Source organism: Melospiza georgiana, chromosome 12 (assembly GCF_028018845.1).
Source record: "Melospiza georgiana isolate bMelGeo1 chromosome 12, bMelGeo1.pri, whole genome shotgun sequence".
Classification (NCBI taxonomy): Eukaryota; Metazoa; Chordata; class Aves; order Passeriformes; family Passerellidae; genus Melospiza; species Melospiza georgiana.
In genome coordinates, this window is record NC_080441.1 from 13,944,572 (window position 1) to 13,964,271 (window position 19,700).

Consider the following 19,700-nt stretch of genomic DNA (forward strand, 5'->3'; position numbering starts at 1 on the left):
GCTTCCACTCTTCCACTGCTTTTTCCTCTAATATTAAGATGTGACAAAGAGACTGATATACCCTTCACTTCAAACTGTGTTACTTAAATATACATCAGCAAAAATGTATTGCTCTTTCCTCTTATGTCCACATATAATAATTTTTTTTTTTTCATACATACGGAAAACCATTTACATTTACAGCAAAACAAGTGGCATCAGCTGCTGCTGAGGGTTGGCCAAGCTCAGTCACAGAAGTTAGATACAATCCAGTTGTTTTACCAGTGCTGCTGCTGAGATAAAAGAGGTTGATGTTTGATATTATCTGACTTTCAAAACCACACTCCTAGCAACATAATTCCTGTCAGATGGTTCTGCCGGACTACTATCAACATGTGAAAAATATGAAATCAATTCTTTTTGGGCTACTTTTGAATAAGATAAATGAGAACTCCTTTTCCAGTATTAATTGCTAATTGGAATTATATTTTATGCAAAAAGTCCATGCAATCCTTAAAAAGCATAAGAGATTCTCATGCTGCTGCCCTCCCCTATAATAGATGAGACATCTGCAATATCAGAGAAAATCAGAATATCTGGAATATTTGTTTCTTTACAATATATGTTGTAAAGAAAATGTTCTTTACAACATTTTCACAACTGCCATTTCTTTAAAATTCAGGGATTGAGTCACAGATAAGAGAAGTTTTTGGGAGGAAAAAGCCCTTTTCTTCATGAGGACATAAAGCAGCTCAAAGAAGCCCCTCATGGTTATGAAACAAGAGGTTGCTGCTTGTTCCTATAATTTTAATGAAACATACCTGCCTGTATTTATTATGCAACTGTTTGAATAATCCCTACAAAAGAAAAAAGAGAGACTTTAAAGTGCAAAACAGCAGCCAGCTGCACTTGCACCAGCCTGCTGAAACTTCTACTAATGCATTTGGGGTCCATAAAAATACAAAGCTAGCGTGGCAAATACCAATATCCTTATAAGAACTTCTGCAATATTTATCTTCTTTTTCCTCATGTCAGGAATAGTATTTGCAGAAAAAAAAATATTAGACAACCAATTTCTTTAAAATAAAATCAAACTGAAGGGGCAGAAATTTCCAGTCTTCATAAAACTGGAAAAACCTTGAAAATTCTATACAAACATAACATGAAGGTTCAGAGAATTTCCTAAGATCTTGGGACATATTGACAAATCAAGATTTCTTTTCCTTCTGTTTGTCACTAAGAAAATATTTCTTTTTTAACTCAAAATTTTCTACATACTGCTGTGCAGATTAAAAAAAATGGTGCTATCAATATTAATGCCATTAACCAGGAAACCTTTTATCTGGCAGTGAACTTCAGTAATTTAAAGCATTAGAGATGGAAGACATTGCAATCACCCATTTAGATTTCTGATTTGGTTTGCTTTTTAATAATTTATTTCAAAAGGAGGCACAAATCTTTCAAAAAATATCCTGACAAGGATGATCTGTGTAGACAGAAGACAAAAAACCCTGGAATTTTGCTGAAGGAGACTGAAATGAGGTGAGATGCTTTGACCCAAACCTCTGTAACTGAGTTCAGGCTTGTGGAACCTAAAAGGCAACTCTGGGGTGAAAGGGCCAAGTGTATTTTCTCTCCTAGCTAATCAAATATAGATTCTATCAAAATTGTATCTCCATAAAACAGACTCTACACACACACACATGTACTTTCTGAATCAGCCTAGAATTTAATGAGTCAGTAATTAGAAGCCAAACTAAGTGATCTTTCATCTCCTGCTTTTAGTACTATTTGCTTCCTTTTAGCAATGTTGTTCATTATCTTCTTTTGAATATCAAGTGGGTTTTATTTTTATTTTTTAATTCTCTCAGATAAATTACATGTGTATAATCCACTTAGATAATTCAGAGCTAAGATTTTTCCAGCGTTGACCTTTGCAAAGGTCTCTTTGCCATCTGTTTTTTTTATATTTAATTAGTGTTGCTTTCCTTCTTGCAGCAATCTTTCAAAGAATGAAATAAATGACTATAATTATCACTATCAGTTTGTCCTTATTTGATCTCCTGACCACAGAATCATATTCTGGTGATTACACAGTATTTCCACTGTGGCCCAGACATCATAGTTGTTATGTCTATTATTCTTGATAAAAAAAAAAAATATAAGATAGATTTTCCTCCTCCCCACCAGGTAAACTCTTCATCCATATCAGAAAAAAAAAAAAAAAAAAGTTAATTTATTTTCTTTTTCTTGTTCTTATTGTACTTTCCTCACATCTTCCTGTTAATCCAAAAACAAGAATGGGAGTGTTTGTATATTGTTCTATTCAGGTCCACTGCTGGTGACACAACATTTCTGATATCTAAATGTGATCTAAAGTAATACAAACATAAACTTAATATCAGAGATTAGATTGGGCATTTCAGGCTTCAGCAGCTGACTGACAAAATGGAAATCTGCTCCTGGGAGATATGTCCCCTTTAAGGCAATTCTCTGCACAGCATTCTAAGCAAAATATATTCATTCTAAACAAAAAACCCTGGGCCTAAATTCCTCTCACTAGTTAATAACATTATTTCATGTATGTCAGGCTATGGGGTTTTTTTGGTGGTTTTTTTTTTGGGTGATTTTTTTTTTCTTCTGTTAATATATGTTCCATTCAGGACAAATTTGTCCATGCCAGGATTTCCAGGGCATCACTTCAGCATGAGATAATTTGGGGCAGTGTATGGCTGGATAACAGAGTAAAACTGGAGTAGAGCTGTCTGCCATAATAGAAATCATTCCCTTGTTACAGGGATGAAATGAACAGAGGGGAGGAAGGACCAAAGGAAGGAGTTTGTACATCTGCACCCCTTGGGCAGGCTGTGCTCACTCAGCTGCCATCAGGAACATCTCAGCTGGAATTTGTGCAGGATGCTCCCTCTCTTCCATACTGTCCAAGAAACCAATGAAAACTGGATCTCATTCCATCCCTTTTTTATAAAAATCCCTGCATTAAGCCTGATTATTTGCTCATTGTTCAGCAACAGGGTGAATTTAACCTTTTAGCACAAATCTCAAACAATAACATATTATTTATAAAAAGTGTTTAATTTGCTTCCTAATTTTTTCAGAAGATAATGCATACACAATTAATATTTCTCTAATTAACCAAGAATATGAAATCCTGCCTCCTGAAACAAGATTTCAAAGCTTCATAGCAAATATTACCATCCCATAAGCTGAGATTCTCCATATTTTAATTTCCAGTGGATGCCTTTAGTCTCCATGGAAACTGATCCAAGGAGGTTTGAAATGTTACATATTATTTAATATATCTTATATTCACATAAATGTTGCCAGAAGATCTGTCATATCTGCTCAAGTGTAAAGTATCAAGAGAGTTAAGTAAAGGAATACATTAAATTGAAACTCATTGTAGCCCATCACTGCTAACACCACTGGCCTTGAAGGATTTTCAATGAGGCTCCTGAGAACAATCTTGAAAAATCAATAATCTCATCAGAAAATGCACCAATTATTATCCTCAACAAGCTCATAATAAATCATCACATTCTATAGTCATGCCATTGAAGTTTGGATAGACTTTAAACAGTTGATGCTTTATTTGTCTGTCAAAATTTAAAAGTTTACTGGGATTAATGAGGCTATTCTTTGATTTCTAACACAAGTAATACACTTAAAATCTATAAAGATACTTTGGTGATCAAGGAAATAAAAGTACATGACAGTTAGCTGATATTCATTCAGTTTTCACAAAATAGAGCATTTCATAACCAAATTCCTAGTCACAAGTTGGTTTAAAGGAAAAATAACATTATACAATGACATTTAAAATTATGCTAAAGATAATTGAAGCTGTTCAAAACATTTCACCATTTTTTTTTCCTGTATTTAAAACTACTAGTGAGATCTTTGTAATTGTGGCACCAGTTGTTAAATGAGCATTGGCGTCTTTAACAAAGACAGGAATTTTATTGGGGGAATTAGATAAGTGAATATGTGCAATGCAGTGTTTGTGGATGGCTGTGCCTTTTGGACAGCTCCCAGTCTCTGTCCTTTGTGGGAAGTGACGCTGGACACGTCCAGGGACCAGTGAGAGCATCAGTGACCCCTGGCCAGTGACTGACCTGCCCTGCCAGCTCCTCTCCAAACCTCCCCGGGCCTCTGTCAGGCCTGAAGCTTTAAAATGTGAAAATAAGGGTTCTGTCATTGAATAACTCACTCCTTTCCTCAGCTGAACTATATTGGGTCAAGGAAATTGTCAGGGAAAAGTCCCACCCTGCTGTCAGTGTGAGACTCCAAAGGAGGTCCTGTCAAGCCCTTTAATGAAAGGCTGAGGAAATAAAAATCATCTTGCTTTCACTGCAGCACAAAGAATGGCACAAACTGATCTTCTTTTCATGAAAATGAGAAATGGCAAGTAAAGTGTTTTACCTGCCTCATTTTTAAATATTGACATAAAAAATAATTTTAAAGATTGAACAAACTTATTTCAAGATTGCCTTTGAGAACATTTCTTCCCAAAGAACCAGAGATTTTATAAACATATTGCAACTGAAATTGGTAGTTTAGTGGGAAGAGAGAAATGAAAGAATATCCCAAAGAAATAGAGGAGTGGTTTAAAGTAATGAATAGTCAGGAAAGCTGCAGTGTGCACAAGCTCAGTTACAGCTAGCACTGAAAACAGCAGAGGAGATACAGTTCTCTGAACTCTAGATGTTCATGGAAGATCCTTGGCAGGTAATTGTGCTGAAGCTGCCTCCTCTTTTCTCCCTTTCTGCTACATAAGTCTCATCCTTAACAATAAAACTCTGCCTGCTGTACCTCATCATCTGGAACTTTCTAGTCCTGACTCAGAGACAGAGGTGTGGGCATCTGTCCAGATGTCTGGGAAGTGCATGTGACACTCTGGCCCCTCTCCTCAAGCTGGGAAGTCCTGCTGCTGGAAAGGTTGTGGCCCAGAGCATCTCATTAAGGATGCTTACCTTCCATGCCTTTAGAACAGGGTAGAGAGTAAATTCCTTGTGCTGGCAGGAAGAGAGAACTGTGAGGCAGGAGAGCATTCCTGACAGAGAAATGCTTTGCAGACAAAGAACCTCTTTGGTATTTTGCCCAAGCCCCCATCTTTGGGGAGAGACACTCATTTGATGTACCTTTCCTTAGAGCATGGGGACTGCAGATATTCCTCATATTATGATTTAACGCTTAGAAAACATTTCTTTCCCTCTTTTACTGGCTAGCACTAGTGCTGCAGTGAGAAGATAATATTCACCTCAATTATAGCAAGCACTACAATAACAGCAGCACCCACTAAGGAGTCAATATACCTGTGACATGGATTATTTGCTCTGCACCGTGCTTAAAACATTAACAGCAGAAGTTCAGCATAGAAGATTTCTCTGGGATTAATGACTGACTGGGTTAATGGCCTGCAACTCAGTTGTTATTGCTTAATAATGATGCTTAACATTCCTGTAGTTCCTTTCTTTAAAGCATCTTAAATATTAAGTATCAGTTTTCATTCAGTGCATTTATATTCCAAGTATCCCAAAGTGGCAGTAGAAAGCTGTGGGCAAGGGCAATATCTATTATGTGCTTAGCAATAGTGCAGAGGTTTGGAAATGAGTTTAGTAGCCCTGATGAGAGATGTACTATCTGCACAAGAACTACTGCAGTGGATTAACAAACTCACAATTTTATTTTACCAACCCACTCAGAAGGGAGGACAAAGTAAACAACAGCCCTAGCAAACTCCTGAAGATTTTTTTTTTCAGTATTTCACTGCCCTTGCAAGCACCTTCATATAAAATTATGATTGTCTTAAGCAAGCTACTGCAGGGATGGCCAGATCCTCACCAACTAGAGTGCAGTCATCTTTTTGGCTGGGTGATAGATATCTTCAACCTCAGACTCACAATAAAGGGTTCTGCAAGAATTGTGAAAAATCATCTATTCACATCTTTGTACATCTTTGTAGAAATAAATGCGTTATCAGCAAAGACCAAATATTAATTATTCCACCTTTTACATCATCTGTGGAATTAGAGATAATACACCAAAGATGATATGTCCCAGAAAGGTGTGCTGAGCTCACAATAAACCCTGGTTGTGCAGGTCACAGACAGATGTCCTATAGATAAACTGTGAAATGAAGGAACTCTGTGCTATGATGAAGAACAATCATTTGGATGAAAAGAGTGATTTTGATTACCTTTTGATCGCCTAGGTCAAGTTTTTACTTTGTCTTTATACTTCACAATAGATTATATTACATTTGCATTATTTTCACACAGGACCAGCATACAACACATATTTAATACAGGTACATTGTCAGCTTCCATCACTCAAATTTTCTGAAAACACTATTGTGACATTTAATCTTGGATTCAGCTTGACACAAAAAAACTTTGAAAATTCAGAAAAAGTTTCTGGTGACTTCAGTGAGCACCTTAGCACAGCCAAAGTTATCCATTTACACTCAACACTTCAGGCTAAGAATACATTTAGAGTTTCAGTATTGCTTGGAAAAGAGATTTGAATCTTCAGGTCTTCCTAATATCAGGTTAGGAAAGAGAGCAGAGAAGAAAACCCCTTCTGCATGAAAAGCAATGTTGGTAATAAGTAATATTCTTGAAAGAAAACTTCAATGATCTGATTTTTAGGAGTGGGCTACAGAATTTGTTTTTCTCAGTAGGAAGTCTCTATGAACCAAAACCACATGAAGCTGTATCAGGGAGGTTCAGGTTGGATATTAGGAAAAGGTTTCTCACCCAGAGCATGGTTGAGAACTGGAACCCAAGAGTTCAAGGGGCCTTTGGACGATGCTCAGGCACAGGCTGGGGTTCTGAGGTTGTCCAGAGCAGGGCCAGGAGCTGGAATTTGATGGTCCTTGTGGGTCCCTTCCTGCTCAGGATATTCTGTGATTCTACAGACAAAACAGAAGAGGTTTTGCCAGTCTAAAGGCAGATAAATTCCACAGATACACACAGGGTAAAAACTGCAGTAGCTGTGTAAAGAGGGGTTGCTCTGGGCTCTATAAGAGAAGCACAAAACCACTGAGAAATTGATATTTTCTTTCCAGACCTGGACTTGCCATACAGAGAAGTACAACAGCAGCTTGGGCTCTCTGCAGCTGTTGCAAGTAGATGAGCACTGCTGCTCCATCCCACTCTTGGTTCTGTTTCCATTTACAGATTGGTCAGTTAAGAGCTCAAGTTCCTCACTTCTTCACGCTATCACTTTTATCAACACCATGCAGATAGAAAATAAAAAGCATTAAAAAACATTTTCTGAATTCTACTGGAAGACATTTTCCAATGTCTTTACTGCAGAATGTTTCAGAAAGGTTTTGAAAAGGCAAAAATAGTTGCTATTTCAGAAAGAATCTGAAAATTCCAAACATTCTGCCTTTAAACATGTACTCTTGAAGGTAATAACTCCTGAGTGCAGCTTTTTTATATATAGAAAGATAACAACGTTTTAAATAATCAATTGTAGAAATCTTCAGGGAAGATCTGATTTCAAAATGTAATTCTCCTAGCCTAGGCTCTGTAACTCACTATATATCACCATGGATCCCATACTTATTGACTGAGATGGGAGGCCTGCAGGGCTTGTTAAAAATCTATAAAATCTATTTAAGAGTTTTAGCTTTGGCATTTGGTAGAAGCAACCTAACACCAGCTAACCTGAAGAATTTCATCTATGCAAATAAAAGAATTCAATGAAGGTCCAGAACTTAAGACAGGAACTCTTTTTTTTTTTTTTTATCTTCTTGGCCACAGCACAAAATGCACCGTATCAACACATTGTCAGCATCTGTTTTCTCCCTGAAAGTTTACTCCAAAATATTGTTTCTTCAGTGAGGTAATTTTGTGAGTGGATAATCTTCAGTCTTGCCAAGAACTTCTACCCTTAACCTTGCCAAAAGGTTCACATTAGCAGGAACAGGTGCACTACCTTTCTAGGACAGGTTAGTAACAGATGCATCACTGTTTCCATTAATTACCTGTACTACACAGAGTAAAAAAAGTTTTATATTTTTGTGCCCTGGTTCAACATTTAAAAGTAACACACAAAATACTGCTCAATAAACACTCCCTTCCAGATATGTTTTGATTACTTTGTCTGTTTCTGGTGTTTATACATTTATTTATACCAAATATTGACAGAGTTTAGCATAGCTTGAGATGCCATATTTTTTATTGATTCCAGAATATTTAGACAGGCATAATGAAATCTAAACAATCCAGTCTTTAGTCTTAAATCCAAAAGCCCTTTCTGTAAACCTTAAAAATGGGCAGGTCTCAAGAGTCTACAAAGGATTCCCCTGGTAAGCAGATAACATATTACAAGAGCTGCTTGGGCTCAGTCTGGGATATCCTGGGATTTTACTTATTTCAAAGGAAAGAACCAGGGTCAGAATCAAGCACTTAGCCATGTCAGCAAGAAGGGACCTTCCCTTCTCATTGTTATTAACCATCATAAGCTTTTATACACTGCTATCCAAGACTGTTCCCTACTAACTCCTTGGAGGACTGCTACATAATTTTCTCCCATTCTGTTTCCCACCCCTCCTGCCCTCTCCTCCACTGAACTCAAAGTCAAAAATATAAAACTTGTATCAGAATTAGGACTTTGAAACAGAAAAACCTGTCCTAAAGACTTTGCTTCTCAAAAACAGTTGATTGAAAGGGTAATCTGAAGACAGCGGTGCTATGCAGTTCATTGTATTTTTTACTATGAAATTTTTAGAGAACACCTTTACTTTTTACCAATTGACAGATGAAATGTTGTGTATTGCAAAGCAAAGGCTACATCACATGCTAGCATTTAATTCAGAACAGTGATAGAGTATATTAATTGTGTATGGAGATCTATGATAAGAGAAGAAAACCCATCAAGGCATTTTAGCCATGTCAGTTCAGATGCTTTCATTGTGTAATGTTAGCAAAAAGGTTGCAGGGCTAAGAATCCACTTTTAATCTAACAGTACTGTGCTACTGAGAGACCAGAGAGGCTCAGAGCAATGCCTTTTCTCTCCTGTGTGAGCATATGCAAAGGACAAACCCACAGCTACTTTCTGCATGCTCAATAAAGCACATCAAAATCATCATTCTTTCCCTGGTGGAATGATCTTACTGAGGAAGCAAGTGTTTGTTACTTTTTACAAAGAATATGTCAAAAATACAGCCAAGCACCACATCACAGACATTTGCAAACAAACATTATGCAGAATAAGCTGATGTTCCCATCTATAAGTTGTGGATATGAATTCAGCTGCTGTTACCTCAACAGTACTCCAAGAAAAGGTGGATTCAAAGGCTTTGCCTTCAGACTTCATTCTTAGGCTGCTATCAGCTCTTTGGGCATCTTTGGACAAAAATCTGCTGAACCTTTATTTAAAAGGATTTTGGCACAACCACATTAATGTGGGGGCTAATGGCCTTCATCTTTCTTGGAAGAAGATACGTCCTTCCATTAAATTGAATAACTTTTTTCTTCCCTTCAGGCTGATTTAGCCAATTGTCACTTTGCAGAATCAAAAGTGTATCAGAAAAAAAATACCAACCAACCTTAAGAGATAACGATCCATTACAGAAATCCTGTTCAACAATTACATGCTACTGATGGCACTGAGTGTTCCCCAATAAAATATATTCCTTAAAAAATGGTTGTTCTATTAACTAAAGGTAAGTTGTTCTAATAAAAATCTCAATTTTTCCGTTAACAGCAACCAGCAATTACTTCTGCTTAATTGATGGTATCTGAGTTCAGTGTTTTTCAAAGTTTTCACTTCCTTCTCCTTTAAAGCCAGCATGTTCCACCAATTTGCAAAATAGAATGAAACATGAACTGTGAACTTATAGAAAGAGCAAACCACAAATATACATGAGCAAAACACTCTATTGAGACTGAATTCTAGCAGCTGTATTTGTAATACACATAGGACACAAAAACAGCCTTATTTTCTGGCATCAAGACAAAGCATTTCACCTAAGAGAACCTGCCATTTTTCTCTCTAGTTTGTCAGAAATACAACTAAACCTAAAAATAATAGGTTCAAAGTCCTCCAATAACAAAAGATGATGAAAATTTTCTTTGAATTCTCTTTGCTACCAATTATTTTTTATCCCCTAATCTCCATTCCTCCCTATGTGTGTGAGACCAAGAAAAAAGAGAACGATCACTTATGACTAATAGTTTATGAAGTTTAACCATGAAGCGGTTTGAAAGTGAATTGACCCCAAAGTTTATGGAGAGCAAGTTTTTTTGGAATCTGAGAAATCCCACAGAACAATATAAACACCAGCACTGCCCAAAGCACATGCTGACAGGAGCTACCTGGGCAACAGGGAATGGAGCCAGAACAAACAGCAGCAGATTTTGGTCTCACTCACTGATCAGGGGTGACTAGAGTAAGATTATTATTAGGGAAGAGGAATGAGAAAAGCATCATAGGACTAAAAATAATGGCTTCATGTATATGGGAAGTTGATTAATGTTCCTGAACCAGCCCCTTTCACAGCACCAGAAGAAATAATGAAAAATGTAAGAATATTTTTAGGAACAGTGGAGTGATAATATATGCAGGGGAGAATGGCTCTGATGCTCACACCAAATAGCTGCCTGACTATGCACACAGCTCTGAGGGTGCAGAACAGCTATTGGCAGCACATGTTTTATTTTTCAATTGAATTTCAGCCGAGACACTAAGGCTTTTTCCCCTTCCTCCTCTCCTGCTTTCAGAAAGGCAGCCTGAGTGAAATGTAATTTAGCATGCAGGAGTTCTGGACCCTTGTAATTATTTGAGGAGAAGGTGTTGAATGGCTGGGGGTTTGGAGTCTGAACAGAAGCCAGGAAAGAAAATAAGAAATGCTAGGAAAAGCAGCATAGCAAATAGACTGAAATCCTATTAAATACTCAGACTTGAGGAGGAAATAAGCATGAGAAATACACAGCTGGAATGGAGTAGAAAAACAGTTTCTTGCATATATTTCTCACAACTACTACTCCAATAGAGTTCATGGGGTTTAGATCAGGCTTCCAAGAATGGAAGATATGAATGAGAAGTCAAATAAGAAGGAACTGGGGAAAGGAATCAAGTAAAGAAGGAATAAACTCTCCATTTCATAAATTTTAATATTTAGGGAATAGTTAATTCACCTTAAACTCAATGTATATTGTAAAATATTTTCTTGCAAAAACATATTTGAAGCTGTGACTAGCCTGTGAGAATATATAAAAAATTATATTTCAGTTAAATACTAGGTAAATATAAAATTTACTTGAATAGAGAATAAAATTAATTTTTTAAAGTTACATAAAAATAACCTTGAAAAGTCAGTGCTGACAGTAATTAATATGTTAATATTAAAAAAACCCCAACAAACTAAATAAAACGAACACTGAAAAACCCCACCAATGACAACCTAAATCTCAAAACCCAAAACAAAGAAAAAAATCCTCACCCATTATATTTCCTCCAAATATTTCCTGTCATGAAAATACAACACAATGGGGACATTTTGCCTTTGCTTAGCTCCCTCCTGGAAGACAAGTATTCCAAATAAGGGAGAATTTATCTGATTTGCCTCCAATGTTTCTTCTTGTCTCTACACAGAATACTTTATCCAAGCAGACTTCTCTCTTTCTTATTGACCTTTTGTCCCTTCTTGTCTTCTCCTTGGCTTTCCCTGATTTTACCTGTGTTTCACTCTTTGGATTTTGTAACAACCAGCACAAAAATAAACTATTTTCTTTTCTTCCATTTACTTCTCAGCCCATCTCTCAAAGCAGTGTAAATTGGGAGCTCCATGGGAAAAAATGAAGACCCAATAGTTGAGTGTGCTGGAACATTATGAGATTACTGATGATGACTGTGACTGATTATATAGGCTAAAAGATTGTTTTCAAAAAGCGTCCTGTTAAAAGTTGTTGGTACACAATTTTACTGGTGAAGTGGAAAACAAAAAACACTGATATTCCTCATACTGCTGACATAAATGAAAGGAAAGAAACATAGCTGTCTCACTGAGGTTTGTTTTGATAAATATATTTGACTAAACCCCAGGCAGAGTAGTAGAGGCAATTGCTTTTAACATTGCATCCCCTCTGACTCATAGATTAACAAATTTCATCTCTGGCTACTCATTTGGGGGGAAAAATATTCTTACATAAAACATAATATTGTCATCTCCTGCATTTATGCAGCTGCATTTTCAATTTTAACACAGGTAATTTCAATGCCTCCCCTTCATCTGAACACACCTGGGAATGAAACCTGTTCTATTCTACCTGATCACTTAGTGTTTAACTAAACAGATTTATTAATAACTTGCTCTTTCTATTCCTTGGACAGGAACTTGGTTTAGATTCATGTTTTCTGACAAATCTATTAAAATGTATTTTTACTCTGAGCTGCTTTCTACTGAAACTTTATAAAAATGGAATTATTTTTAAATGCTTCAATATATCAGAGACTTTAAACTATTTGCTTTAAATTTTAAATAGCAAATTTAATGCTTGCAAAGGTGCTGAATTTTGTGAAACTCAGTGCCATTGTTTAAATTTTTGCTGAGGGGCTATAAAAAATAGTCAGCTTTTACTAGGATGTGCAGACAGTATAAGAAGATTTCTGGTTAATATGCATTAAAAGTGGTATTGGCTCCAGGTTAGTAAATCCTCTGAGATAGTTACATTTCTACACAAGCATTTCTTTTGACCAAGGCTTGTTATAGTCCTTCTTTGAAAGGCAGTAGTATGGGAAAAATATTACATTTGTTTGATGCTTTAACAAAAAAACCCAACATACTATTAACCATTGCAATTAAAAAAGTGTTAAAGCTCATAAACCCCTAAGGACAAATAAATTTAATGGGAATTAATGGTATTACTTATGTATTGAGTACAATTACTATGTTTGAGCAGTTTGCATGTTTGGGGCTTTTTAATCTGATATTAACGTACACAAGTCTGTAACAGAGCTGAGTCAAAGTATCTGATTCCCTAGCTCAAGCCATAAGGATTTACACTCATCATGCCTCCAATTTAATAAAAAATCATGTCAGCCAACATGGCAGCCAATGTCTATTGAGCACCCAGGAGGGACACACTGACTCCTTCATGCTTTCGCCAGTGTCAGAAAATAATTTTGAGAGGAGAAAAGATGAAGGCAGAAATACGTAGCTCAACTTTGTCCTTCACAAGTAGGCAGAACTCTTTCTATGCCTGGGAAGATGCATGAGAACCTGTATAGCTGCACTTTTGGTTAGAGTAGTTGTTGAATTCATGTTGCAAAAAGAGTCTTCAAAAGAAAGAGGTGCCACTTGTGAGAAAATCTGACCAGGAAATAGATGTACAATTACCAAACTGTACAGAGACCAATATATTTAAATAAAATAAAAATTTTTAAAAAGAGAAGTTGAATATAACACACACATATAAAATCATAGACAAACACTCACTCCTGAAGGTACTCAGGGCAGAGCTGTTATATGTTCAGCTAAGCTAGAACTCAGAAGGTGACCTTCATTGAACAAATTGGTGTCTGAAAATGTTTCCTGTAGGAGAGACCTTTTCACCCACAGTTAGAAGAAACCAATCCATTTTTAAGATGATGTGATTCCTTATTCTGTTGGCTCTACACAGGGAACTCTGAGGCTCACTGGGAGATTTATGTTCTCTGACAGTGTTTCAAGTGGTCAGAAGGAAGCCATCAGGTTCATGCATATTATTTTCAACTGAGAGTTGAGAGAATTTACAAATCCAGTTATTTATGGAGCACTTTTTTGGAACAACCTTTGTAGGGTAAAGTTTCTGTGCAATAGAAACTTACCCACTGTGAAATTGCAGAAGATATCTTTCTAAAAGTGAAGGCATCTAAATACATAAATAACAGGTATTAAAAGGATAATCAATATCTTCTGCCATTTCCCTAATCATATCTTCTCTCTCCTTACCAAGAGATTTTTGTATTAGTTACTGCTAATAAGCAAAATATGCAGTTTCAAAGATGAAGCTGAAAGTTTCATTATGTGCTACCAGATTTCAGAATCAATTCTACTATTTTATAGTGATTCTTATTACTATGCTACTAACTACATTTAATAAAATCATAAAACAGAAGCACAGAAATATTACTAAGAAATCCAGTTTTCAATGCATAAAGAAAGATCTTTTTCATACACCTACACATATTGATAGTAAATGAAGTTCTAAGAGCAACATCATAATTTTTTCCTAGCCATGAAGAGCCATGGTAGCAGCTGCAGAAAAAAGAATTTAAACATTTTTAATTATAAAATAATAAGAAAGAAGCTTCTTAAGTATTTGAATATGCAAATAGAAGTGTCTTTGGGATGAACTTGAAAAATCATTTTGCCCTTATCTACCACATTTGGATCAAATTATCTGTCTCATCCGTCCCTCCCTACCCCTCAGGCTTATTATGGTCCTTCTTTGAAAACCTGACCAGTATCTCCAGTATTTTAATGCTGCAATTGCATCGAGTTTCTGTTGTTAATATGGATTCAAGTTCTATTAAAGTAGTTAGCACTTCCTTTGGTGAAAAAAAGGCAGGGCTTCTGCTTGGGCGTTTGCATTGAGTCAACTGAGAGATGTTAAAACCATTTTGGTAGCAGTAATAACAGGGTATTTCTGCAATACTGCACAGATAACAAGTAACTTGGTCTGAAAAAGCATTTCTAAAGACTTCCTGAATATATTTAGCTAAACTTCTGCATGCCTCAAGCTGTTATGGATTTAACACCAAGTATATGCTTGGCATTTGCTGACCCAAACACAAGTTGAAAGTCAAGAGAAGTTAAAGAATTCTGTCCTGAAGTATTTTGGATTTACAATTTCTGCAGAAAAATAGTAGCCATAAGATGAAAAAATGAATAAGAATGCTGTGTAATTATGGTTTTATAAAAATTATGGTTTTATAAAAATTATGGTTTTATAAAACTGAAATATTTTCAGTTAGACTGAAAAGAACCTTCACAAAATCTGTCTGCTGAAGAGATCAAAACCCACTTAGAGATGATCTGTTTATAAAAGGAAATTCTAAGGCTCAGATGCTCAGACTGAGAAGGGTTTCCCTGCAGGAAGGAACATCAGTGTGGACTGAGCTCAGCACCAGAGGAACAGCTTTTGTCATCTGGTCTCTCATGTTTAAGTACACTGCAGCAAAAGAAGGCCATGGCTGACTAAACAAAGACCTTGTCCAGCATAGAGAATACACCTGGTTATGAACAACCTGCTCCAGGTGACCCCTGGGGTTTGATGGAAAGCCCCCAAGCACAGGAGACAAAATTAAACACTCCAAAGAGAAATAAAACAGCAGAGAATGAAGGTTCCACTGTCAGAACAGTGCTGCAGCTGGAAGCTTCGAGAGGTGGAATAGAGCAGGTTTTTGAACAGCCTTAAAAATGAAGTATGTAATCTACTTCTAGTGCACTGCAAAGCTGGGAGTCAGCACCTGACCTGTGCCGCCTTCCAGACAGTGCCAAGCCTTGAGACAGGTCTAAATGCATTTCTTTCTCATGAGGCTGAGCAGTAGAAACTTTTCTGAGGATAATAAAAAATATTTTAGGAGAATGCTCAAAGAAGTAGAAGCGAATGCCTAGTTCCTTGCAGTTGTGAGTTTGGATATGTAAGATCTCCTCTGGGAAGAACACAGAGATGTCTTCAGAATCATCAGCTATCACACTCCATCCCAAACCCATCACTCATGTCTCCCATAAAGCTTAGGGAAATTGTGAAGTACCTGGTGCTGGCAGCAGAGGACTTGATCTGAGTGTTCTTGGCCAGAGTTATAATTTCTTTAATGGAACAATCTGTGATTTTCTGCCTTGTACCTGTTTGACATTTACCTATTGCACAAGGATTTAGCACAATTTTGCAAGTATGCACAACTTTTCTTCTGGCAGAGAACCTATATGCATCCTAATCTTCCTACCTATTTTCTCATGTATTTCTACTAAGAGTCTGGCACCTCTTTTTCAATTTAGAGGGGAAAAAAAAGATGTTTTTGTGTCTGGAGACACAAAAGGATTTCAGCACTCATGAGTGTTTGATGTTTGTGTTAATGACTTAATTCTGTGCCCTTCAATTAAGTAATAACCCTAATATATTTATACATCAAAGAGAAGAAAACAGAAGGTGATAAGCAGTGTATGAATCGCAATCTTACAGCTTTATAAGTTTTTTCTTTTCCCCATATAATACATTCTTAAGTGGATTTGAGAGTTGCTCAATTTAAAACTGAGGAAAAAATTACAGTAGTTAAGCATAATTTATATCACAAAGTCAAGGAGACCACTGCATTGCAGCACTTATCCCTGAAGTCTTTGGGGAAAAAATGAGATTTTAGTCTTTACAGCTCAAACTTTGTGTCAGTGATCCTGAAGATGTTAATAGCATGTTATACCAGCAAAGTACTCTAAAGTACTATGGAGAAATCAATGTAGGATTCCTAAAATCTGTCTAGTTTTAACATAGAGAAAACTATAAATTTCTTTAAAACTATTCCTAAAGAGCAGCTATAAATTTAAAATGCCCATACAAATAAAAAAAATTTGGCCATTTTTTAGGCATTTTGTAGTATGTAGGTGTTTTCTCCATAAAAATATTAAAAAATATGTTATTCACAAGAATATTTTTTTTCAATGTCAACAGGATTAACAAGATCAACAAGTCTGCTCAAAAAGGGGTTTTGGCAGGCTATCATGTTTAGCAGACACCTTCAATCTTCACAACTACAATAAGATGTGAGTTATTTTCTCCACATTTTGCTAAATACATTCCATTTCTATGAAATTGTACATTGGTTCAATGTGTCGCGATACATTTAAAAAATATTCTTTCAAGAATGTTAATTACAATGCAAAAAGAAAGACACTTCTGTAAAATCAGCCCTTGCAAATGAAACAAAAACATTTAAAACAGAGGAAAATATGACTTCAGAAGGCTTGGACCCTGCTACCATCAGGGTCCAAACTTCCCAGAACACATACACTTGTCACTAAAGAGATCACTTACTGAACCAGGACTAGCTACAATTGCACATTAGTAAGTGTTTTCTGTCACACATTCAATGATTTTATTTTGACATTTAAATAAGTGTTATCTTGCCCATCTAGGAAAAAAAACTTTTCTTTTCCCTTTCCAGAGCCACGTACTGTCCTTTCTCCTTCCTCTCCCCAATGGCACTATTTGGAGTTTTATAACTTGCAAATATTTCTTGCTCGAATGATTTAATGTAACCAAAGGTCATTCTTAAGATTTCTAAAAGCCTCATTAATTCTGTGATTCTGTGAAAAAAATGGCAAGGAACTGTTCCAGGTTCAAAGGTCATACTTGTGTTTTGCCATGCCAAAACTTCTTCTTCTTATCTTTGGGCAGACAGTTTTTTTTCCTCTCATGTTTAAGTGGATTCCTGTCTTGTCCTGTCACTGGCTATCACTGAGGGAAACCCTCTCTGCGACACCTAAGTTGAACCACACTGACTTTTCTAAGCATGGTGTCAGATGTTTTTCTCACTTCCATCTTTTGGCACTTGGAGAATATTGCTGTCTTTTCCACTCTCAGAGAAGCATTTAATGAATATTCTGTTCATCTTTGAATCAGGCTTTTGAACCCTAAAGTACCCAGACTTCAAGGAATGAAACCTGCTGGATACAAAGGTGTTCTTATATGGCAGCCATGGCTGGTTTCTACTCAGAATATATATTTCTTCTCCATTCCCCAAATCCCATTTTATTTGTTAACAAACGATCCATCACCCATAATCCTTTTTTGTGCATGCAGTTCTTCAACTATAAAACCTTGGATATTGTAGTAACTAAATTTTCATAAGGGATTTTGGTAGCAATCACATTATTATACAAATGGAGTCTTTGCATACAGTTTTTACCTGCCCTAGTATTATTTCATTGAAAGTGTCCTGCTGTTGCCTACAATATTTCAGCATGACAGAGCCAAAAAATTCACAGCCAGCAATTTCATAGATAATTAGTGTACCATCTCTTGCAGCTTTCACCACTGAAGATATTGTCAGTAGATAATCAGAAACCTGATCTTAGCAAAGTAATACAGAAATGAAACAGAAAATGGAAAACAGTGCAATAGACTGACCACAGGCAGTGGTCCTCTTCCCCTGTGCACCCTGGGGGGAAGAGATAGAGAAATCAGAAGTAAAGTCAAGGCTAGGAAGAAGGGAGGGGTATGGGGAAGGTGTTTTTAATATTTGAGTTAATTTCTCATTATTTTACTCTGATTTGATTGGTAATAAATTCAATTAATTTACCGAAGTGAAATCTACTGTTCCCGTGACAGTAACTGTTGAATGATCTCCCCCTATCTTTACCTCAACCCATGGGTTTTTTCATTGTATTTTCTCTCCCTTGTCCAGTTGAAGAGGGGAGAAAGAGCAGCTTTGGTGGGCACCTGGTCTCCAGCGAAGGTCAACCCACCACAAATCCAAAATGATCCTACTTTCTGTTAAGGATCTAACAGACACTTCCATTTAGCACTAACAGAGCATTTAATTCAGAGAGGTTATCTATTGTAATCGCTCCATTACACTGCAACACAGTCTATTGAAATATTATATATTTTTACATCTTTATAACACCTATATACTCTTGTGTAGCCTGTGTGGTGAGAAGGTTAGCACTGTTTACTCCCAAAGCTGCAAGGGCTTGTACCAGTGGACCATAGGGAGGTGACTGTGTCTGTAGAGGGTTCTATCCCCCTGCTCCTGCCCCCCATCAATGCACAAGCTGGCCAGGCCATGACTGGGAGCCTCTAAAGGATCTTAAATTATGTCTGAGCAGCCTTGTGGCTTTCCCTTCCAGCTTTGTCACCAAAACTCTATCACCACACACAAGAACCAGAGAGTGAGGGCTCTCTGATGATTTGCTGTCCCAGAACTCTGATACAGGCCTGCATTGAGAGAGCTCGCTCTACCCTGCCATCAGACCTTCAGAGCAGAGTTGGCTGTGGCTTTGACAGTGATCCTCTCTGAACGCTTGGAGAGGAACACAAGGGTTTTTGACAATACTGAGCGTATTCATCTTATTACAAAGCTCCATACCTTCTTGGTGATTCCCCCTCACAGCACTAACCGCTCCTTCTTCACAGCACAGCCACCAAGCTCCAGCCATCTTCTCACCCCACTACCCCACTCTTTTATAGCACCCATCCTCACTGGACACAGCTGTGGCCTGTTCCTGATCTTTGGGGATTAGCACACCTGCAACTCCTCAGGGGTGAGATTGCCTTCTGCACTCTCTTTATTTTCTTACATTCTATCCCTCCACAGTTGAATACTCAGACACCTCTATTGTCCCATCATACTCTTTCATAAGAGTTAAATGCTGTCTGTCCACTGTTCTTGTGTTCTTGAGCTCTGTCTGAATGTGAGACAGGGCAAACAGTTCTCTCTTTTAACAATAGCTCTGTGTAAGATGATCACTAAAATGCTTTAAACCTTTTAGGTATTAATATTAAGTGGATTTATATTGAATAGGTCTGTCTAATGAATCAGCTTATTGTATTCACTGACAGAGTCATTGGATGAAGGAAATGCTATTATCTGTGCAGCATTCTCTCACTTCTGTGGAGAGGAGCCCTTCTTAGCAGCTTTCTATTCTCTTGATGTAGATTATAAATCATGAGTATTCTGACCTCTGCTGCATATTAGTTCTGAG